Source organism: Natrix helvetica (assembly GCF_964273705.1).
Source record: "Natrix helvetica genome assembly, chromosome: 3".
Taxonomy (NCBI): domain Eukaryota; kingdom Metazoa; phylum Chordata; class Lepidosauria; order Squamata; family Natricidae; genus Natrix; species Natrix helvetica.
The window spans coordinates 18,056,038-18,080,413 of record NC_138549.1 but is presented as its reverse complement, the minus strand read 5'-3'; positions in this window follow the sequence as shown (position 1 = coordinate 18,080,413).

The window sequence follows — 24,376 nt, the reverse complement described above, 5'->3', positions numbered from 1 at the left end:
TTCGAGCCGGCCTTGTGCACATTTCCTGGCAAAACGCATGGGAAAATCCCATTGGGGACAATCCCACTTAGGGTTAGGGTTAGCTCTCCGTGAATCTGCAGAGCAAAACGGACATCTCCATTGGACTCGCCGCCCATGGGTATGCTCAAGAGGGGGCACGCCTTTCGAGCCGGCCGTTTGTACATTTCCTGGCAAAACGCATGGGAAAACCCCATTGGGGAAAATCCTACTTAGGGTTAGGGTTAGCTCTCCGTGAATCTGCAGAGCAAAACGGACATCTCCATTGGACTCGCCGCCCATGGGTATGCTCAAGAGGGGGCACGCCTTTCGAGCCGGCCGTTTGTACATTTCCTGGCAAAACGCATGGGAAAACCCCATTGGGGAAAATCCCACTTAGGGTTAGGGTTAGCTCTCCGTGAATCTGCAGAGCAAAACGGACATCTCCATTGGACTCGCCGCCCATGGGTATGCTCAAGAGGGGGCACGCCTTTCGAGCGGGCCGTGTGTACATTTCCTGGCAAAAGGCATGGGAAAACCCCTTTGGGGAAAATCCCACTTAGGGTTAGGGTTAGCTCTCCGTGAATCTGCAGAGCAAAACGGACATCTCCATTGGACTCGCCGCCCATGGGTATGCTCAAGAGGGGGCACGCCTTTCGAGCCGGCCGTGTGTACATTTCCTGGCAAAACGCATGGGAAAACCCCATTGGGGAAAATCCCACTTAGGGTTAGGGTTAGCTCTCCATGAATCTGCAGAGCAAAACGGACATCTCCATTGGACTCGCCGCCCATGGGTATGCTCAAGAGGGGGCACGCCTTTCGAGCCGGCCGTGTGTACATTTCCTGGCAAAACGCATGGGAAAACCCCATTGGGGAAAATCCCACTTAGGGTTAGGGTTAGCTCTCCGTGAATCTGCAGAGCTTAACGGACATCTCCATTGGACTCGCCGCCCATGGGTATGATCAAGAGGGGGCACGCCTTGCGAGCCGGCCTTGTGTACATTTCCTGGCAAAAGGCATGGGAAAATCCCACTTAGGGTTAGGGTTAGCTCTCCGTGAATCTGCAGAGCAAAACGGACATCTCCATTGGACTCGCCGCCCATGGGTATGCTCAGGAGGGGGCACGCCTTTCGAGCCGGCCGTTTGTACATTTCCTGGCAAAACGCATGGGAAAACCCCATTGGGGAAAATCCCACTTAGGGTTAGGGTGAGCTCTCCGTGAATCTGCAGAGCAAAATGGACATCTCCATTGGACTCGCCGCCCATGGGTATGCTCAAGAGGGGGTACGCCTTTCGAGCGGGCCTTGTGTACATTTCCTGGCAAAACGCATGGGAAAACCCCATTGGGGAAAATCCCACTTAGGGTTAGGGTTAGCTCTCCGTGAATCTGCAGAGCAAAACGGACATCTCCATTGGACTCGCCGCCCATGGGTATGCTCAAGAGGGGGCACGCCTTTCGAGCCGGCCGTGTGTACATTTCCTGGCAAAACGCATGGGAAAACCCCATTGGGGAAAATCCCACTTAGGGTTAGGGTTAGCTCTCCGTGAATCTGCAGAGCTTAACGGACATCTCCATTGGACTCGCCGCCCATGGGTATGATCAAGAGGGGGCACGCCTTGCGAGCCGGCCTTGTGTACATTTCCTGGCAAAAGGCATGGGAAAATCCCACTTAGGGTTAGGGTTAGCTCTCCGTGAATCTGCAGAGCAAAACGGACATCTCCATTGGACTCGCCGCCCATGGGTATGCTCAGGAGGGGGCACGCCTTTCGAGCCGGCCGTTTGTACATTTCCTGGCAAAACGCATGGGAAAACCCCATTGGGGAAAATCCCACTTAGGGTTAGGGTGAGCTCTCCGTGAATCTGCAGAGCAAAATGGACATCTCCATTGGACTCGCCGCCCATGGGTATGCTCAAGAGGGGGTACGCCTTTCGAGCGGGCCTTGTGTACAATTCCTGGCAAAAGGAATGGGAAAATCCCATTGGGGACAATCCCACTGAGGGTTAGGGTTAGCTCTCCGTGAATCTGCAGAGCAAAACGGACATCTCCATTGGACTCGCCGCCCATGGGTATGCTCAAGAGGGGGCACGCCTTTCGAGCCGGCCGTTTGTACATTTCCTGGCAAAAAGCATTGGAAAACCCCATTGGGGAAAATCCCACTTCGGGTTAGGGTTAGCTCTCCGTGAATCTGCAGAGCAAAACGGACATCTCCATTGGACTCGCCGCCCATGGGTATGCTCAAGAGGGGGTACGCCTTTCGAGCCGGCCGTGTGTACATTTCCTGGCAAAACGCATGGGAAAACCCCATTGGGGAAAATCCCACTTAGGGTTAGGGTTAGCTGTCCGTGAATCTGCAGAGCAAAACGGACATCTCCATTGGACTCGTCGCCCATGGGTATGCTCAAGAGGGGGCACGCCTTTCGAGCTGGCCTTGTGTACATTTCCTGGCAAAACGCATGGGAAAACCCCTTTGGGGAAAATCCCACTAAGGGTTAGGGTTAGCTCTCCGTGAATCTGCAGAGCAAAACGGACATCTCCATTGGACTCGCCGCACATGGGTATGCTCAAGAGGGGGCACGCCTTTCGAGCCGGCCGTTTGTACATTTCCTGGCAAAACGCATGGGAAAACCCCATTGGGGAAAATCCCACTTAGGGTTAGGGTTAGCTCTCCGTGAATCTGCAGAGCAAAACGGACATCTCCATTGGACTCGCCGCCCATGGGTATGCTAAAGATGGGGCACGCCTTTCGAGCCGGCCGTTTGTACATTTCCTGGCAAAACGCATGGGAAAACCCCATTGGGGAAAATCCCACTTAGGGTTAGGGTTAGCTCTCCGTGAATCTGCAGAGCATAACGGACATCTCCATTGGACTCGCCGCCCATGGGTATGCTCAAGAGGAGGCACGCCTTTCGAGCCGGCCGTGTGTACATTTCCTGGCAAAACGCATGGGAAAACCCCATTGGGGAAAATCCCACTTAGGGTTAGGGTTAGCTCTCCGTGAATCTGCAGAGCAAAACGGACATCTCCATTGGACTCGCCGCCCATGGGTATGCTCAAGAGGGGGCACGCCTTTCGAGCCGGCCGTGTGTACATTTCCTGGCAAAACGCATGGGAAAACACCATTGGGGAAAATCCCACTTAGGGTTAGGGTTAGCTCTCCGTGAATCTGCAGAGCAAAACGGACATCTCCATTGGACTCGCCGCCCATGGGTATGCTCAAGAGGGGGCACGCCTTTCGAGCCAGCCGTTTGTACATTTCCTGGCAAAACGCATGGGAAAACCCCATTGGGGAAAATCCGACTTAGGGTTAGGGTTAGCTCTCCGTGAATCTGCAGAGCAAAACGGACATCTCCATTGGACTCGTCGCCCATGGGTATGCTCAAGAGGGGGTACGCCTTTCGAGCCGGCCGTGTGTACATTTCCTGGCAAAACGCATGGGAAAACCCCATTGGGGAAAATCCCACTTAGGGTTAGGGTTAGCTGTCCGTGAATCTGCAGAGCAAAACGGACATCTCCATTGGACTCGTCGCCCAAGGGTATGCTCAAGAGGGGGCACGCCTTTCGAGCCGGCCTTGTGTACATTTCCTGGCAAAAGGCATGGGAAAATCCCATTGGGGAAAATCCCACTTAGGGTTAGGGTTAGCTCTCCGTGAATCTGCAGAGCAAAATGGATATCTCCATTGGACTCGCCGCACATGGGTATGCTCAAGAGGGGGCACGCCTTTCGAGCCGGCCGTGTGTACATTGCCTGGCAAAACGCATGGGAAAACCCCTTTGGGGAAAATCCCACTAAGGGTTAGGGTTAGCTCTCCGTGAATCTGCAGAGCAAAACGGACATCTCCATTGGACTCGCCGCACATGGGTATGCTCAAGAGGGGGCACGCCTTTCGAGCCGGCCGTTTGTACATTTCCTGGCAAAACGCATGGGAAAACCCCATTGGGGAAAATCCCACTTAGGGTTAGGGTTAGCTCTCCGTGAATCTGCAGAGCAAAACGGACATCTCCATTGGACTCGCCGCCCATGGGTATGCTCAAGAGGGGGTACGCCTTTCGAGCCGGCCGTGTGTACATTTCCTGGCAAAACGCATGGGAAAACCCCATTGGGGAAAATCCCACTTAGGGTTAGAGTTAGCTCTCCGTGAATCTGCAGAGCAAAACGGACATCTCCATTGGACTCGCCGCCCATGGGTATGCTCAAGAGGGGGCACACCTTTCGAGCCGGCCGTTTGTACATTTCCTGGCAAAACGCATGGGAAAACCCCATTGGGGAAAATCCCACTTAGGGTTAGGGTTAGCTCTCCGTGAATCTGCAGAGCAAAACGGACATCTCCATTGGACTCGCCGCCCATGGGTATGCTCAAGAGGGGGTACGCCTTTCGAGCCGGCCGTGTGTACATTTCCTGGCAAAACGCATGGGAAAACCCCATTGGGGAAAATCCGACTTAGGGTTAGGGTTAGCTCTCCGTGAATCTGCAGAGCAAAACGGACATCTCCATTGGACTCGCCGCCCATGGGTATGCTCAAGAGGGGGCACGCCTTTCCAGCCGGCCTTGTGCACATTTCCTGGCAAAACGCATGGGAAAATCCCATTGGGGACAATCCCACTTAGGGTTAGGGTTAGCTCTCCGTGAATCTGCAGAGCAAAACGGACATCTCCATTGGACTCGCCGCCCATGGGTATGCTCAAGAGGGGGCACGCCTTTCGAGCCGGCCGTTTGTACATTTCCTGGCAAAACGCATGGGAAAACCCCATTGGGGAAAATCCCACTTAGGGTTAGGGTTAGCTCTCCGTGAATCTGCAGAGCAAAACGGACATCTCCATTGGACTCGCCACCCATGGGTATGCTCAAGAGGGGGCACGCCTTTCGAGCCGGCCGTTTGTACATTTCCTGGCAATACGCATGGGAAAACCCCATTGGGGAAAATCCCACTTAGGGTTAGAGTTAGCTCTCCGTGAATCTGCAGAGCAAAACGGACATCTCCATTGGACTCGCCGCCCATGGGTATGATCAAGAGGGGGCACGCCTTGCGAGCCGGCCTTGTGTACATTTCCTGGCAAAAGGCATGGGAAAATCCCATTGGGGAAAATCCCACTTAGGGTTAGGGTTAGCTCTCCGTGAATCTGCAGAGCAAAATGGATATCTCCATTGGACTCGCCGCACATGGGTATGCTCAAGAGGGGGCACGCCTTTCGAGCCGGCCGTGTGTACATTGCCTGGCAAAACGCATGGGAAAACCCCTTTGGGGAAAATCCCACTAAGGGTTAGGGTTAGCTCTCCGTGAATCTGCAGAGCAAAACGGACATCTCCATTGGACTCGCCGCACATGGGTATGCTCAAGAGGGGGCACGCCTTTCGAGCCGGCCGTTTGTACATTTCCTGGCAAAACGCATGGGAAAACCCCATTGGGGAAAATCCCACTTAGGGTTAGGGTTAGCTCTCCGTGAATCTGCAGAGCAAAACGGACATCTCCATTGGACTCGCCGCCCATGGGTATGCTCAAGAGGGGGTACGCCTTTCGAGCCGGCCGTGTGTACATTTCCTGGCAAAACGCATGGGAAAACCCCATTGGGGAAAATCCCACTTAGGGTTAGAGTTAGCTCTCCGTGAATCTGCAGAGCAAAACGGACATCTCCATTGGACTCGCCGCCCATGGGTATGCTCAAGAGGGGGCACACCTTTCGAGCCGGCCGTTTGTACATTTCCTGGCAAAACGCATGGGAAAACCCCATTGGGGAAAATCCCACTTAGGGTTAGGGTTAGCTCTCCGTGAATCTGCAGAGCAAAACGGACATCTCCATTGGACTCGCCGCCCATGGGTATGCTCAAGAGGGGGTACGCCTTTCGAGCCGGCCGTGTGTACATTTCCTGGCAAAACGCATGGGAAAACCCCATTGGGGAAAATCCGACTTAGGGTTAGGGTTAGCTCTCCGTGAATCTGCAGAGCAAAACGGACATCTCCATTGGACTCGCCGCCCATGGGTATGCTCAAGAGGGGGCACGCCTTTCCAGCCGGCCTTGTGCACATTTCCTGGCAAAACGCATGGGAAAATCCCATTGGGGACAATCCCACTTAGGGTTAGGGTTAGCTCTCCGTGAATCTGCAGAGCAAAACGGACATCTCCATTGGACTCGCCGCCCATGGGTATGCTCAAGAGGGGGCACGCCTTTCGAGCCGGCCGTTTGTACATTTCCTGGCAAAACGCATGGGAAAACCCCATTGGGGAAAATCCCACTTAGGGTTAGGGTTAGCTGTCCGTGAATCTGCAGAGCAAAACGGACATCTCCATTGGACTCGCCGCCCATGGGTATGCTCAAGAGGGGGCACGCCTTTCGAGCCGGCCGTTTGTACATTTCCTGGCAAAACGCATGGGAAAACCCCATTGGGGAAAATCCCACTTAGGGTTAGGGTTAGCTCTCCGTGAATCTGCAGAGCAAAACGGACATCTCCATTGGACTCGCCGCCCATGGGTATGCTCAAGAGGGGGCACGCCTTTCGAGCGGGCCGTGTGTACATTTCCTGGCAAAAGGCATGGGAAAACCCCTTTGGGGAAAATCCCACTTAGGGTTAGGGTTAGCTCTCCGTGAATCTGCAGAGCAAAACGGACATCTCCATTGGACTCGCCGCCCATGGGTATGCTCAAGAGGGGGCACGCCTTTCGAGCCGGCCGTGTGTACATTTCCTGGCAAAACGCATGGGAAAACCCCATTGGGGAAAATCCCACTTAGGGTTAGGGTTAGCTCTCCGTGAATCTGCAGAGCAAAACGGACATCTCCATTGGACTCGCCGCCCATGGGTATGCTCAAGAGGGGGCACGCCTTTCGAGCCGGCCGTGTGTACATTTCCTGGCAAAACGCATGGGAAAACCCCATTGGGGAAAATCCCACTTAGGGTTAGGGTTAGCTCTCCGTGAATCTGCAGAGCTTAACGGACATCTCCATTGGACTCGCCGCCCATGGGTATGATTAAGAGGGGGCACGCCTTGCGAGCCGGCCTTGTGTACATTTCCTGGCAAAAGGCATGGGAAAATCCCATTGGGGACAATCCCACTGAGGGTTAGGGTTAGCTCTCCGTGAATCTGCAGAGCAAAACGGACATCTCCATTGGACTCGCCGCCCATGGGTATGCTCAAGAGGGGGTACGCCTTTCGAGCCGGCCGTGTGTACATTTCCTGGCAAAACGCATGGGAAAACCCCATTGGGGAAAATCCCACTTAGGGTTAGGGTTAGCTGTCCGTGAATCTGCAGAGCAAAACGGACATCTCCATTGGACTCGTCGCCCATGGGTATGCTCAAGAGGGGGCACGCCTTTCGAGCCGGCCGTTTGTACATTTCCTGGCAAAACGCATGGGAAAACCCCATTGGGGAAAATCCCACTAAGGGTTAGGGTTAGCTCTCCGTGAATCTGCAGAGCAAAACGGACATCTCCATTGGACTCGCCGCCCATGGGTATGCTCAAGAGGGGGTACGCCTTTCGAGCCGGCCGTGTGTACATTTCCTGGCAAAACGCATGGGAAAACCCCATTGGGGAAAATCCCACTTAGGGTTAGAGTTAGCTCTCCGTGAATCTGCAGAGCAAAACGGACATCTCCATTGGACTCGCCGCCCATGGGTATGCTCAAGAGGGGGCACACCTTTCGAGCCGGCCGTTTGTACATTTCCTGGCAAAACGCATGGGAAAACCCCATTGGGGAAAATCCCACTTAGGGTTAGGGTTAGCTCTCCGTGAATCTGCAGAGCAAAACGGACATCTCCATTGGACTCGCCGCCCATGGGTATGCTCAAGAGGGGGCACGCCTTTCGAGCCGGCCGTGTGCACATTTCCTGGCAAAACGCATGGGAAAATCCCATTGGGGACAATCCCACTTAGGGTTAGGGTTAGCTCTCCGTGAATCTGCAGAGCAAAACGGACATCTCCATTGGACTCGCCGCCCATGGGTATGCTCAAGAGGGGGCACGCCTTTCCAGCCGGCCGTGTGTACATTCCCTGGCAAAACGCATGGGAAAACCCCATTTGGGAAAATCCCACTTAGGGTTAGGGTTAGCTCTCCGTGAATCTGCAGAGCAAAACGGACATCTCCATTGGACTCGCCGCCCATGGGTATGCTCAAGAGGGGGCACGCCTTTCGAGCCGTCCGTTTGTACATTTCCTGGCAAAACGCATGGGAAAACCCCATTGGGGAAAATCCCACTTAGGGTTAGGGTTAGCTCTCCGTGAATCTGCAGAGCAAAACGGACATCTCCATTGGACTCGCCACCCATGGGTATGCTCAAGAGGGGGCACGCCTTTCGAGCTGGCCGTGTGCACATTTCCTGGCAAAACGCATGGGAAAACCCCATTGGGGAAAATCCCACTTAGGGTTAGAGTTAGCTCTCCGTGAATCTGCAGAGCAAAACGGACATCTCCATTGGACTCGCCGCCCATGGGTATGCTCAAGAGGGGGCACGCCTTTCGAGCCGGCCGTGTGTACATTTCCTGGCAAAACGCATGGGAAAACCCCATTGGGGAAAATCCCACTTAGGGTTAGGGTTAGCTCTCCGTGAATCTGCAGAGCAAAACGGACATCTCCATTGGACTCGCCGCCCATGGGTATGCTCAAGAGGGGGCACGCCTTTCGAGCCAGCCGTTTGTACATTTCCTGGCAAAACACATGGGAAAACCCCATTGGGGAAAATCCGACTTAGGGTTAGGGTTAGCTCTCCGTGAATCTGCAGAGCAAAACGGACATCTCCATTGGACTCGCCGCCCATGGGTATGCTCAAGAGGGGGTACGCTTTTCGAGCCGGCCGTGTGTACATTTCCTGGCAAAACGCATGGGAAAAACCCATTAGGGAAAATCCCACTTAGGGTTAGGGTTAGCTCTCCGTGAATATGCAGAGGAAAACGGACATCTCCATTGGACTCGCCGCCCATGGGTATGCTCAAGAGGGGGCACGCCTTTCGAGCAGGCCTTGTGTACATTTCCTGGCAAAACGCATGGGAAAACCCCATTGGGGAAAATCCCACTTAGGGTTAGGGTTAGCTCTCCGTGAATCTGCAGAGCAAAACGGACATCTCCATTGGACTCGCCGCCCATGGGTATGCTCAAGAGGGGGTACGCCTTTCGAGCGGGCCTTGTGTACATTTCCTGGCAAAACGCATGGGAAAACCCCATTGGGGAAAATCCCACTTAGGGTTAGGGTTAGCTCTCCGTGAATCTGCAGAGCAAAACGGACATCTCCATTGGACTCGCCGCCCATGGGTATGATCAAGAGGGGGCACGCCTTGCGAGCCGGCCTTGTGTACATTTCCTGGCAAAAGGCATGGGAAAATCCCATTGGGGAAAATCCCACTTAGGGTTAGGGTTAGCACTCCGTGAATCTGCAGAGCAAAACCGACATCTCCATTGGACTCGCTGCCCATGGGTATGCTCATGAAGGGACACGCCTTTCGAGCCGGCCGTGTGTACATTTCCTGGCAAAATGCATGGGAAAACCCCATTGGGGAAAATCCCACTTAGGGTTAGGGTTAGCTCTCCGTGAATCTGCAGAGCAAAACGGACATCTCCATTGGACTCGCCGCCCATGGGTATGCTCAAGAGGGTGTACGCCTTTCGAGCCGGCCGTGTGTACATTTCCTGGCAAAACGCATGGGAAAACCCCATTGGGGAAAATCCCACTTAGGTTTAGGGTTAGCTCTCCGTGAATCTGCAGAGCAAAACGGACATCTCCATTGGACTCGCCGCCCATGAGTATGCTCAAGAGGGGGCACGCCTTTCGAGCGGGCCTTGTGTACATTTCCTGGCAAAACGCATGGGAAAATCCCATTGGGGAAAATCCCACTTAGGGTTCGGGTTAGCTCTCCGTGAATCTGCAGAGCAAAACGGACATCTCCATTGGACTCGCCGCCCATGGGTATGATCAAGAGGGGGCACGCCTTTCGAGCCGGCCGTTTGTACATTTCCTGGCAAAACGCATGGGAAAACCCCATTGGGGAAAATCCCACTTAGGGTTCGGGTTAGCTCTCCGTGAATCTGCAGAGCAAAACGGACATCTCCATTGGACTCGCCGCCCATGGGTATGCTCAAGAGGGGGTACGCCTTTCGAGCCGGCAGTGTATACATTTCCTGGCAAAACGCATGGGAAAACCCCATTGGGGAAAATCCCACTTAGGGTTAGGGTTAGCTCTCCGTGAATCTGCAGAGCAAAACGGACATCTCCATTGGACGCGCCGCCCATGGGTATGCTCAAGAGGGGGCACGCCTTTCGAGCGGGCCTTGTGTACATTTCCTGACAAAACGCATGGGAAAATCCCATTAGGGACAATCCCACTTAGGGTTAGGGTTAGCTCTCCGTGAATCTGCAGAGCAAAACGGACATCTCCATTGGACTCGCCGCCCATGGGTATGCTCAAGAGGGGGCACGCCTTTCGAGCCGGCCGTTTGTACATTTCCTGGCAAAACGCATGGGAAAACCCCATTGGGGAAAATCCCACTTAGGGTTAGGGTTAGCTCTCTGTGAATCTGCAGAGCAAAACGGACATCTCCATTGGACTCGCCGCCCATGGGTATGCTCAAGAGGGGGTACGCCTTTCGAGCCGGCCGTGTGTACATTTCCTGGCAAAACGCATGGGAAAACCCCATTGGGGAAAATCACACTTAGGGTTAGGGTTAGCTCTCCGTGAATCTGCAGAGCTTAAAGGACATCTCCATTGGACTCGCCGCCCATGGGTATGATCAAGAGGGGACACGCCTTGCGAGCCGGCCGTTTGTACATTTCCTGGCAAAACTCATGGGAAAACCCCATTGGGGAAAATCCCACTTAGGGTTAGGGTGAGCTCTCCGTGAATCTGCAGAGCAAAACGGACATCTCCATTGGACTCGCCGCCCATGGGTATGCTCAAGAGGGGGTACGCCTTTCGAGCGGGCCTTGTGTACAATTCCTGGCAAAAGGAATGCGAAAATCCCATTGGGGACAATCCCACTTAGGGTTAGGGTTAGCTCTCCGTGAATCTGCAGAGGAAAACGGACATCTCCATTGGACTCGCCGCCCATGGGTATGCTCAAGAGGGGGCACGCCTTTCGAGCCGGCCGTTTGTACATTTCCTGGCAAAACGCATGGGAAAACCCCATTGGGGAAAATCCCACTTAGGGTTAGGGTTAGCTCTCCGTGAATCTGCAGAGCAAAACGGACATCTCCATTGGACTCGCCGCCCATGGGTATGATCAAGAGGGGGCACGCCTTGCGAGCCGGCCTTGTGTACATTTCCTGGCAAAACGCATGGGAAAACCCCATTGGGGAAAATCCCACTTAGGGTTAGGGTTAGCTCTCCGTGAATCTGCAGAGCAAAATGGACATCTCCATTGGACTCGCCGACCATGGGTATGCTCAAGAGGGGGCACGCCTTTCAAGCCAGCCGTTTGTACATTTCCTGGCAAAACGCATGGGAAAACCCCATTGGGGAAAATCCGACTTAGGGTTAGGGTTAGCTCTCCGTGAATCTGCAGAGCAAAACGGACATCTCCATTGGACTCGCCGCCCATGGGTATGCTCAAGAGGGGGCACGCCTTTCGAGCCGGCCTTGTTTACATTTCCTGGCAAAACGCATGGGAAAACCCCATTGGGGAAAATCCCACTTAGGGTTAGGGTTAGCTCTCCGTGAATCTGCAGAGCAAAACGGACATCTCCATTGGACTCGCCGCCCATGTTTATGCTCAACAGGGGGTACGCCTTTCGAGCGGGCCTTGTGTACATTTCCTGGCAAAACGCATGGGAAAATCCCATTGGGGACAATCCGACTTAGGGTTAGGGTTAGCTCTCCGTGAATCTGCAGAGCAAAACGGACATCTCCATTGGACTCGCCGCCCATGGGTATGCTCAAGAGGGGGCACGCCTTTCGAGCCGGCCTTGTTTACATTTCCTGGCAAAACGCATGGGAAAATCCCATTGGGGACAATCCCACTTAGGGTTAGGGTTAGCTCTCCGTGAATCTGCAGAGCAAAACGGACATCTCCATTGGACTCGCCGCCCATGGGTATGATCAAGAGGGGGCACGCCTTGCGAGCCGGCCTTGTGTACATTTCCTGTCAAAAGGCATGGGAAAATCCCATTGGGGAAAATCCCACTTAGGGTAAGGGTTAGCTCTCCGTGAATCTGCAGAGCAAAATGGACATCTCCATTGGACTCGCTGCCCATGGGTATGCTCAAGAGGGGGCACGCCTTTCGAGCCGGCCGTGTGTACATTGCCTGGCAAAACGCATGGGAAAATCCCATTGGGGAAAATCCCACTTGGGGTAAGGGTTAGCTCTCCGTGAATCTGCAGATCAAAATGGACATCTCCATTGGACTCGCTGCCCATGGGTATGCTCAAGAGGGGGCACGCCTTTCGAGCCGGCCGTGTGTACATTTCCTGGCAAAACGCATGGGAAAACCCCTTTGGGGAAAATACCACTTAGGGTTAGAGTTAGCTCTCCGTGAATCTGCAGAGCAAAACGGACATCTCCATTGGACTCGCCGCCCATGGGTATGATCAAGAGGGGGCACGCCTTGCGAGCCGGCCTTGTGTACATTTCCTGGCAAAAGGCATGGGAAAATCCCATTGGGGAAAATCCCACTTAGGGTAAGGGTTAGCTCTCCGTGAATCTGCAGAGCAAAATGGACATCTCCATTGGACTCGCTGCCCATGGGTATGCTCAAGAGGGGGCACGCCTTTCGAGCCGGCCGTGTGTACATTTCCTGGCAAAACGCATGGGAAAACCCCTTTGGGGAAAATCCCACAAAGGGTTAGGGTTAGCTCTCCGTGAATCTGCAGAGCAAAACGGACATCTCCATTGGACTCGCCGCACATGGGTATGCTCAAGAGGGGGCACGCCTTTCGAGCCGGCCGTTTGTACATTTCCTGGCAAAACGCATGGGAAAACCCCATTGGGGAAAATCCCACTTAGGGTTAGGGTTAGCTCTCCGTGAATCTGCAGAGCAAAACGGACATCTCCATTGGACTCGCCGCCCATGGGTATGCTCAACAGGGGGTACGCCTTTCGAGCGGGCCTTGTGTACATTTCCTGGCAAAACGCATGGGAAAATCCCATTGGGGACAATCCCACTTAGGGTTAGGGTTAGCTCTCCGTGAATCTGCAGAGCAAAACGGACATCTCCATTGGACTCACCGCCCATGGGTATGCTCAAGAGGGGGCACGCCTTTCGAGCCGGCCGTTTGTACATTTCCTGGCAAAACGCATGGGAAAACCCCATTGGGGAAAATCCCACTTAGGTTTAGAGTTAGCTCTCCGTGAATCTGCAGAGCAAAACGGACATCTCCATTGGACTCGCCGCCCATGGGTATGATCAAGAGGGGGCACGCCTTGCGAGCCGGCCTTGTGTACATTTCCTGGCAAAACGCATGGGAAAATCCCATTGGGGACAATCCCACTTAGGGTTAGGGTTAGCTCTCCGTGAATCTGCAGAGCAAAACGGACATCTCCATTGGACTCACCGCCCATGGGTATGCTCAAGAGGGGGCACGCCTTTCGAGCCGGCCGTTTGTACATTTCCTGGCAAAACGCATGGGAAAACCCCATTGGGGAAAATCCCACTTAGGGTTAGAGTTAGCTCTCCGTGAATCTGCAGAGCAAAACGGACATCTCCATTGGACTCGCCGCCCATGGGTATGATCAAGAGGGGGCACGCCTTGCGAGCCGGCCTTGTGTACATTTCCTGGCAAAAGGCATGGGAAAATCCCATTGGGGAAAATCCCACTTAGGGTAAGGGTTAGCTCTCCGTGAATCTGCAGAGCAAAATGGACATCTCCATTGGACTCGCTGCCCATGGGTATGCTCAAGAGGGGGCACGCCTTTCGAGCCGGCCGTGTGTACATTGCCTGGCAAAACGCATGGGAAAACCCCTTTGGGGAAAATCCCACTAAGGGTTAGGGTTAGCTCTCCGTGAATATGTAGAGCAAAACGGACATCTCCATTGGACTCGCCGCACATTGGTATGCTCAAGAGGGGGCACGCCTTTCGAGCCGGCCGTTTGTACATTTCCTGGCAAAACGCATGGGAAAACCCCATTGGGGAAACTCCCACTTAGGGTTAGGGTTTAGCTCTCCGTGAATCTGCAGAGCAAAACAGACATCTCCATTGGACTCGCCGCCCATGGGTATGCTCAAGAGGGGGCACGCCTTTCGAGCCGGCCGTGTGTACATTTCCTGGCAAAACGCATGGGAAAACCCCATTGGGGAAAATCCCACTTAGGGTTAGGGTTAGCTCTCCGTGAATCTGCAGAGCAAAACGGACATCTCCATTGGACTCGCCGCCCATGGGTATGATCAAGAGGGGGCACGCCTTGCGAGCCTGCCTTGTGTACATTTCCTGGCAAAAGGCATGGGAAAATCCCATTGGGGAAAATCCCACTTAGGGTTAGGGTTAGCTCTCCATGAATCTGCAGAGCAAAACGGACATCTCCATTGGACTCGCCGACCATGGGTATGCTCAAGAGGGGGCACGCCTTTCGAGCCAGCCGGTTGTACATTTGCTGGCAAAACGCATGGGAAAACCCAATTGGGGAAAATCCGACTTAGGGTTAGGGTTAGCTCTCCGTGAATCTGCAGAGCAAAACGGACATCTCCATTGGACTCGCCGCCCATGGGTATGCTCAAGAGGGGGTACGCCTTTCGAGCCGGCCGTTTGTACATTTCCTGGCAAAACGCATGGGAAAACCCCATTGGGGAAAATCCCACTTAGGGTTAGGGTTAGCTCTCCGTGAATCTGCAGAGCAAAACGGACATCTCCATTGGACTCGCCGCCCATGGGTATGCTCAAGAGGGGGCACGCCTTTCGAGCCGGCCTTGTGTACATTTCCTGGCAAAACGCATGGGAAAGCCCCATTGGGGAAAATCCCACTTAGGGTTAGGGTTAGCTCTCCGTGAATCTGCAGTGCAAAACGGACATCTCCATTGGACTCACCACCCATGGGTATGCTCAAGAGGGGGCACGCCTTTCGAGCCGGCCGTTTGTACATTTCCTGGCAAAACGCATGGGAAAACCCCATTGGAGAAAATCCCACTTACGGTTAGGGTTAGCTCTCCGTGAATCTGCAGAGCAAAACGGACATCTCCATTGGACTCGCCGCCCATGGGTATGCTCAAGAGGGGGCACGCCTTTCGAGCCGGCCGTGTGTACATTTCCTGGCAAAACGCATGGGAAAACCCCATTGGGGAAAATCCCACTTAGGGTTAGGGTTAGCTCTCCGTGTATCTGCAGAGCAAAACGGACATCTCCATTGGACTCGTCGCCCATGGGTATGCTCAAGAGGGGGCACGCCTTTCGAGCCGGCCTTGTGTACATTTCCTGGCAAAACGCATGGGAAAACCCCATTGGGGAAAATCCCACTTAGGGTTAGGGTTAGCTCTCCGTGAATCTGTAGAGCAAAACGGACATCTCCATTGGATGCGTCGCCCATGGGTATGCTCAAGAGGTGGCACGCCTTTCGAGCCGGCCGTTTGTACATTTCCTGGCAAAACGCATGGGAAAACCCCATTGGGGAAAATCCCACTTAGGGTTAGGGTTAGCTCTCCGTGAATCTGTAGAGCAAAACGGACATCTCCATTGGACTCGCCGTCCATGGGTATGCTCAAGAGGGGGCACGCCTTTCGACGCGGCCTTGTGTACATTTCCTGGCAAAACGCATGGGAAAATCCCATTGGGGAAAATCCCACTTAGGGTTAGGGTTAGCTCTCCGTGAATCTGCAGAGGAAAACGGACATCTCCATTGGACTTGCCGCCCATGGGTATGCTCAAGAGGTGGCACGCCTTTCGAGCCGGCCTTGTGTACATTTCCTGGCAAAACGCATGGGAAAACCCCATTGGGGAAAATCCCACTTAGGGTTAGGGTTAGCTCTCCGTGAATCTGCAGAGCTTAACGGACATCTCCATTGGACTCGCCGCCCATGGGTATGATCAAGAGGGGGCACGCCTTGCGAGCCGGCCTTGTGTACATTTCCTGGCAAAAGGCATGGGAAAATCCCATTGGGGAAAATCCCACTTAGGGTTAGGGTTAGCTCTCCGTGAATCTGCAGAGCAAAACGGACATCTCCATTGGACTCGCCGCCCATGGGTATGTTCAAGAGGGGGCACGTCTTTCGAGCCGGCCGTTTGTACATTTCCTGGCAAAACGCATGGGAAAACCCCTTTGGGGAAAATCCCACTTAGGGTTAGGGTTAGCTCTCCGTGAATCTGCAGAGCAAAATGGACATCTCCATTGGACTCGCTGCCCATGGGTATGCTCAAGAGGGGGCACGCCTTTCGAGCCGGCCGTTTGTACATTTCCTGGCAAAACGCATGGGAAAACCCCATTGGGGAAAATCCCACTTAGGGTTAGGGTTAGCTCTCCGTGAATCTGCAGAGCAAAACGGACATCTCCATTGTACTCCCCGCCCATGGGTATGCTCAAGAGGGGGCACGCCTTTCGAGCCGGCCGTTTGTACATTTCCTGGCAAAACGCATGGGAAAACCCCATTGGGGAAAATCCCACTTAGGGTTAGGGTTAGTTCTCCGTGAATCTGCAGAGCAAAACGGACATCTCCATTGGACTCGCCACCAATGGGTATGATCAAGAGGGGGCCCGCCTTTCGAGCCGGCCTTGTGTACATTTCCTGGCAAAACGCATGGGAAAAGTCCATTGGGGAAAATCCCACTTAGGGTTAGGCTTAGCTCTCCGTGAATCTGCAGAGCAAAACGGACATCTCCATTGGACTCGCCGCCCATGGGTATGCTCAAGAGGGGGCACGCCTTTCGAGCCGGCAGTGTGTACATTTCCTGGCAAAACGCATGGGAAAACCCCATTGGGGAAAATCCCACTTAGGTTTAGGGTTAGCTCTCCATGAATCTGCAGAGCAAAACGGACATCTCCATTGGACTCGCCGCCCATGGGTATGCTCAAGAGGGGGCACGCCTTTCGAGCCGGCCTTGTGTACATTTCCTGGCAAAACGCATGGGAAAACCCCATTGGGGAAAATCCCACTTACGGTTAGGGTTAGCTCTCCGTGAATCTGCAGAGCAAAACGGACATCTCCATTGGATGCGCCGTCCATGGGTATGCTCAAGAGGGGGCACGCCTTTCGAGCCGGCCTTGTGTACATTTCATGGCAAAACGCATGGGAAAACCCCATTGGGGAAAATCCCACTTAGGGTTAGGGTTAGATCTCCGTGAATCTGTAGAGGAAAACGGACATCTCCATTGGACTCGCCGCCAATGGGTATGATCAAGAGGGGGCCCGCCTTTCGAGCCGGCCTTGTGTACATTTCCTGGCAAAACGCATGGGAAAAGTCCATTGGGGAAAATCCCACTTAGGATTAGGCTTAGCTCTCCGTGAATCTGCAGAGCAAAACGGACATCTCCATTGGACTCGCCGCCCATGGGTATGCTCAAGAGGGGGCACGCCTTTCGAGCCGGCCGTGTGTACATTTCCTGGCAAAACGCATGGGAAAACCCCATTGGGGAAAATCCCACTTATGATTAGGGTTAGCTCTCCGTGAATCTGCAGAGCAAAACGGACATCTCCATTGGACTCGCCGCCCATGGGTATGCTCAAGAGGGGGTACGCCTTTCGAGCCGGCCTTGTGTACATTTCCTGGCAAAACGCATGGGGAAATCCCATTGGGGAAAATCCCACTTAGGGTTAGGGTTAGCTCTCCGTGAATCTGCAGAGCAAAACGGACATCTCCATTGGATGCGCCGTCCATGGGTATGCTCAAGAGGGGGCACGCCTTTCGAGCCGGCCTTGTGTACATTTCATGGCAAAACGCATGGGAAAACCCCATTGGGGAAAATCCCACTTAGGGTTAGGGTTAGATCTCCGTGAATCTGTAGAGGAAAACGGACATCTCCATTGGACTCGCCGCCAATGGGTATGATCAAGAGGGGGCCCGCCTTTCGAGCCGGCCTTGTGTACATTTCCTGGCAAAACGCATGGGAAAAGTCCATTGGGGAAAATCCCACTTAGGGTTAGGGTTAGCTCTCCGTGAATCTGCAGAGCAAAACGGACATCTCCATTGGACTCGCCGCCCATGGGTATGCTCAAGAGGGGGTACGCCTTTCGAGCCGGCCTTGTGTACATTTCCTGGCAAAACGCATGGGGAAATCCCATTGGGGAAAATCCCACTTAGGGTTAGGGTTAGCTCTCCGTGAATCTGCAGAGCAAAACGGACATCTCCATTGTACTCGCCGCCCATGGGTATGCTCAAGAGGGGGCACGCCTTTCGAGCCGGCCGTTTGTACATTTCCTGGCAAAACGCATGGGAAAATCCCATTGGGGAAAATCCCACTTAGGGTTAGGGTTAGCTCTCCGTGAATCTGCAGAGCAAAACGGACATCTCCATTGGACTCGCCGCCCATGGGTATGCTCAAGAGGGGGCACGCCTTTCGAGCCGGCCTTGTGTACATTTCCTGGCAAAACGCATGGGAAAACCCCATTGGGGAAAATCCCACTTAGGGTTAGGGTTAGCTCTCCGTGAATCTGCAGAGCAAAACGGACATCTCCATTGGATGCGCCGTCCATGGGTATGCTCAAGAGGGGGCACGCCTTTCGAGCCGGCCTTGTGTACATTTCATGGCAAAACGCATGGGAAAACCCCATTGGGGAAAATCCCACTTAGGGTTAGGGTTAGATCTCCGTGAATCTGTAGAGGAAAACGGACATCTCCATTGGACTCGCCGCCAATGGGTATGATCAAGAGGGGGCCCGCCTTTCGAGCCGGCCTTGTGTACATTTCCTGGCAAAACGCATGGGAAAAGTCCATTGGGGAAAATCCCACTTAGGGTTAGGGTTAGCTCTCCGTGAATCTGCAGAGCAAAACGGACATCTCCATTGGACTCGCCGCCCATGGGTATGCTCAAGAGGGGGTACGCCTTTCGAGCCGGCCTTGTGTACATTTCCTGGCAAAACGCATGGGGAAATCCCATTGGGGAAAATCCCACTTAGGGTTAGGGTTAGCTCTCCGTGAATCTGCAGAGCAAAACGGATATCTCCATTGGACGCGCCGCCCATGGGTATGCTCAAGAGGGGGCACGCCTTTCGAGCCGGCATTGTGTACATTTCCAGGCAAAACGCATGGGAAAATCCCATTGGGGAAAATCCCACTTAGGGTTAGGGTTAGCTCTCCGTGAATCTGCAGAGCAAAACGGATATCTCCATTGGACGCGCCGCCCATGGGTATGCTCAAGAGGGGGCACGCCTTTCGAGCCGGCATTGTGTACATTTCCAGGCAAAACGCATGGGAAAATCCCATTGGGGAAAATCCCACTTAGGGTTAGGGTTAGCTCTCCGTGAATCTGCAGAGCAAAACGGACATCTCCATTGGATGCGCCGCCCATGGGTATGCTCAAGAGGGGGCACGCCTTTCGAGCCGGCCTTGTGTACATTTCATGGCAAAACGCGTGGGAAAACCCCATTGGGGAAAATCCCACTTAGGGTTAGGGTTAGCTCTCCGTATATCTGCAGAGCAAAACGGACATCTCCATTGGACTCGCCGCCCATGGGTATGCTCAAGAGGGGGCAAGCCTTTCGAGCCGGCCGTGTGTACATTTCCTGGCAAAACGCATGGGAAAACCCCATTGGGGAAAATCCCACTTACGGTTAGGGTTAGCTCTCCGTGAATCTGCAGAGCAAAACGGACATCTCCATTGGATGCGCCGTCCATGGGTATGCTCAAGAGGGGGCACGCCTTTCGAGCCGGCCTTGTGTACATTTCATGGCAAAACGCATGGGAAAACCCCATTGGGGAAAATCCCACTTAGGGTTAGGGTTAGATCTCCGTGAATCTGTAGAGGAAAACGGACATCTCCATTGGACTCGCCGCCAATGGGTATGATCAAGAGGGGGCCCGCCTTTCGAGCCGGCCTTGTGTACATTTCCTGGCAAAACGCATGGGAAAAGTCCATTGGGGAAAATCCCACTTAGGGTTAGGCTTAGCTCTCCGTGAATGTGCAGAGCAAAACGGACATCTCCATTGGACTCGCCGCCCATGGGTATGCTCAAGAGGGGGCACGCCTTTCGAGCCGGCCGTGTGTACATTTCCTGGCAAAACGCATGGGAAAACCCCATTGGGGAAAATCCCTCTTAGGTTTAGGGTTAGCTCTCCGTGAATCTGCAGAGCAAAACGGACATCTCCATTGTACTCGCCGCCCATGGGTATGCTCAAGAGGGGGCACGCCTTTCGAGCCGGCCGTGTGTACATTTCCTGGCAAAACGCATGGGAAAAGTCCATTGGGGAAAATCCCACTTAGGGTTAGGCTTAGCTCTCCGTGAATGTGCAGAGCAAAACGGACATCTCCATTGGACTCGCCGCCCATGGGTATGCTCAAGAGGGGGTACGCCTTTCGAGCCGGCCTTGTGTACATTTCCTGGCAAAACGCATGGGGAAATCCCATTGGGGAAAATCCCACTTAGGGTTAGGGTTAGCTCTCCGTGAATCTGCAGAGCAAAACGGATATCTCCATTGGACGCGCCGCCCATGGGTATGCTCAAGAGGGGGCACGCCTTTCGAGCCGGCATTGTGTACATTTCCAGGCAAAACGCATGGGAAAATCCCATTGGGGAAAATCCCACTTAGGGTTAGCGTTAGCTCTCCGTGAATCTGCAGAGCAAAACGGATATCTCCATTGGACGCGCCGCCCATGGGTATGCTCAAGAGGGGGCACGCCTTTCGAGCCGGCCGTGTGTACATTTCCTGGCAAAACGCATGGGAAAACCCCATTGGGGAAAATCCCTCTTAGGTTTAGGGTTAGCTCTCCGTGAATCTGCAGAGCAAAACGGACATCTCCATTGGACGCGCCGCCCATGGGTATGCTCAAGAGGGGGCACGCCTTTCGAGCCGGCCGTGTGTACATTTCCAGGCAAAACGCACGGGAAAATCCCATTGGGGAAAATCCCACTTAGGGTTAGGGTTAGCTCTCCGTGAATCTGCAGAGCAAAACGCAATTCTCCATTGGACTCGCCGCCCATGGGTATGCTCAAGAGGGGGTACGCCTTTCGAGCCGGCCGTGTGTACATTTCCTGGCAAAACGCATGGGAAAACCCCATTGGGGAAAATCCCACTTAGGGTTAGGGTTAGCTCTCCGTGAATCTGCAGAGCAAAACGGACATCTCCATTGGACACGCCGCCCATGGGTATGCTCAAGAGGGGGCACGCCTTTCGAGCCGGCCGTGTGTACATTTCCTGGCAAAACGCATGGGAAAACCCCATTGGGGAAAATCCCACTTACGGTTAGGGTTAGCTCTCCATGAATCTGCAGAGCAAAACGGACATCTCCATTGGACTCGCCGCCCATGGGTATGCTCAAGAGGGGGTACGCCTTTCGAGCCGGCCGTGTGTACATTTCCTGGCAAAACGCATGGGAAAACCCCATTGGGGAAAATCCCACTTAGGGTTAGGGTTAGCTCTCCGTGAATCTGCAGAGCAAAACGGACATCTCCATTGGACACGCCGCCCATGGGTATGCTCAAGAGGGGGCACGCCTTTCGAGCCGGCCGTGTGTACATTTCCTGGCAAAACGCATGGGAAAACCCCATTGGGGAAAATCCCACTTACGGTTAGGGTTAGCTCTCCATGAATCTGCAGAGCAAAACGGACATCTCCATTGTACTCGCCGCCCATGGGTATGCTCAAGAGGGGGCACGCCTTTCGAGCCTGCCGTTTGTACATTTCCTGGCAAAACGCATGGGAAAACCCCATTGGGGAAAATCCCACTTAGGGTTAGGGTTAGCTCTCCGTGAATCTGCAGAGCAAAACGGACATCTCCATTGGACTCGCCGCCTATGGGTATGCTCAAGAGGGGGCACGCCTTTCGAGCCGGCCTTGTGTACATTTCCTGGCAAAACGCATGGGAAAATCCCATTGGGGAAAATCCCACTTAGGGTTAGGGTTAGCTCTCCGTGAATCTGCAGAGCAAAACGGACATCTCCATTGGACTCGCCGCCCATGGGTATGCTCAAGAGGGGGCACATCTTTCGAGCCGGCCTTGTGTACATTTCCTGGCAAAAGGCATGGGAAAACCCCATTGGGGAAAATCCCACTTAGGGTTAGGGTTAGCTCTCCGTGAATCTGCAGAGCAAAACGGACATCTCCATTGGACTCGCCGCCCATGGGTATGCTCAAGAGGGGGTACGCCTTTCGAGCCAGTCGTGTGTACATTTCCTGGCAAAACGCATGGGAAAACCCCATTGGGGAAAATCCCACTTAGGTTTAGGGTTAGCTCTCCGTGAATCTGCAGAGCAAAACGGACATCTCCATTGGACTCGCCGCCCATGGGTATGCTCAAGAGGGGGCACGCCTTTCGAGCCGGCCGTGTGTACATTTCCTGACAAAACGCATGGGAAAACCCCATTGGGGAAAATCCCACTTACGGTTAGGGTTAGCTCTCCGTGAATCTGCAGAGCAAAACGGACATCTCCATTGGACTCGCCGCCCATGGGTATGCTCAAGAGGGGGTACGCCTTTCGAGCCGGCCGTGTGTACATTTCCTGGCAAAACGCATGGGAAAACCCCATTGGGGAAAATCCCACTTAGGGTTAGGGTTAGCTCTCCGTGAATCTGCAGAGCAAAACGGACATCTCCATTGTACTCGCCGCCCATGGGTATGCTCAAGAGGGGGCACGCCTTTCGAGCCGGCCGTTTGTACATTTCCTGGCAAAACGCATGGGAAAACCCCATTGGGGAAAATCCCACTTAGGGTTAGGGTTAGCTCTCCGTGAATCTGCAGAGCAAAACGGACATCTCCATTGGACTCGCCGCCTATGGGTATGCTCAAGTGGGGGCACGCCTTTCGAGCCGGCCTTGTGTACATTTCCTGGCAAAACGCATGGGAAAACCCCATTGGGGAAAATCCCACTTAGGGTTAGGGTTAGCTCTCCGTGAATCTGTAGAGCAAAACGGACATCTCCATTGGACTCGCCGTCCATGGGTATGCTCAAGAGGGGGCACGCCTTTCGAGCCGGCCTTCTGTACATTTCCTGGCAAAACGCATGGGAAAACCCCATTGGGGAAAATCCCACTTAGGGTTAGGGTTAGCTCTCCGTGAATCTGTAGAGCAAAACGGACATCTCCATTGGACTCGCCGTCCATGGGTATGCTCAAGAGGGGGCACGCCTTTCGAGCCGGCCTTCTGTACATTTCCTGGCAAAACGCATGGGAAAATCCCATTGGGGAAAATCCCACTTAGGGTTAGGGTTAGCTCTCCGTGAATCTGTAGAGGAAGACGGACATCTCCATTGGACTCGCCACCCATGGGTATGCTCAAGAGGGGGCACGCCTTTCGAGCCAGCATTGTGTACATTTCCAGGCAAAATGCATGGGAAAATCCCATTGGGGAAAATCCCACTTAGGGTTAGGGTTAGCTCTCCGTGAATCTGCAGAGCAAAACGGACATCTCCATTAGATGCGCCGCCCATGGGTATGCTCAAGAGGGGACACGCCTTTCGAGCCGGCCTTGTGTAGATTTCATGGCAAAACGCATGGGGAAATCCCATTGGCGAAAATCCCACTAAGGGTTAGGGTTAGCTCTCCGTGAATCTGCAGAGCAAAACGGACATCTCCATTGGACTCGCCGCCCATGGGTATGCTCAAGAGGGGGCACGCATTTTGAGCCGGCCGTGTGTACATTTCCTGGCAAAACGCATGGGAAAATCCCATTGGGGAAAATCCCACTTACGGTTAGGGTTAGCTCTCCGTGAATCTGCAGAGCAAAACGGAGATCTCCAGTGGACTCACCGCCCATGGGTATGCTCAAGAGGGGGCACGCCTTTCGAGCGGGCCTTCTGTACATTTCCTGGCAAAACGCATGGGAAAACCCCATTGGGGAAAATCCCACTTAGGGTTAGGGTTAGCTCTCCGTGAATCTGCAGAGCAAAACGGACATCTCCATTGGACTCGCCGCCCATGGGTATGCTCAAGAGGGGGTACGCATTTCGAGTCGGCCGTGTGTACATTTCCTGGCAAAACGCATGGGAAAACACCATTGGGGAAAATCCGACTTAGGGTTAGGGTTAGCTCTCCGTGAATCTGCAGAGCAAAACGGACATCTCCATTGGACTCGCCGCCCATGGGTATGATCAAGAGGGGGCACGGCTTTCGAGCCGGCCGTGTGTACATTTCCTGGCAAAACGCATGGGAAAACCCCATTGGGGAAAATCCCACTTCGGGTTAGGGTTAGCTGTCCGTGAATCTGCAGAGCAAAACGGACATCTCCATTGGACTCGCCGCCCATGGGTATGCTCAAGAGGGGGTACGCCTTTCGAGCCGGCCTTGTGTACATTTCCTGGCAAAACGCATGGGAAAATCCCATTGGGGAAAATCCCACTTAGGGTTAGGGTTAGCTCTCCGTGAATCTGCAGAGCAAAACGGATATCTC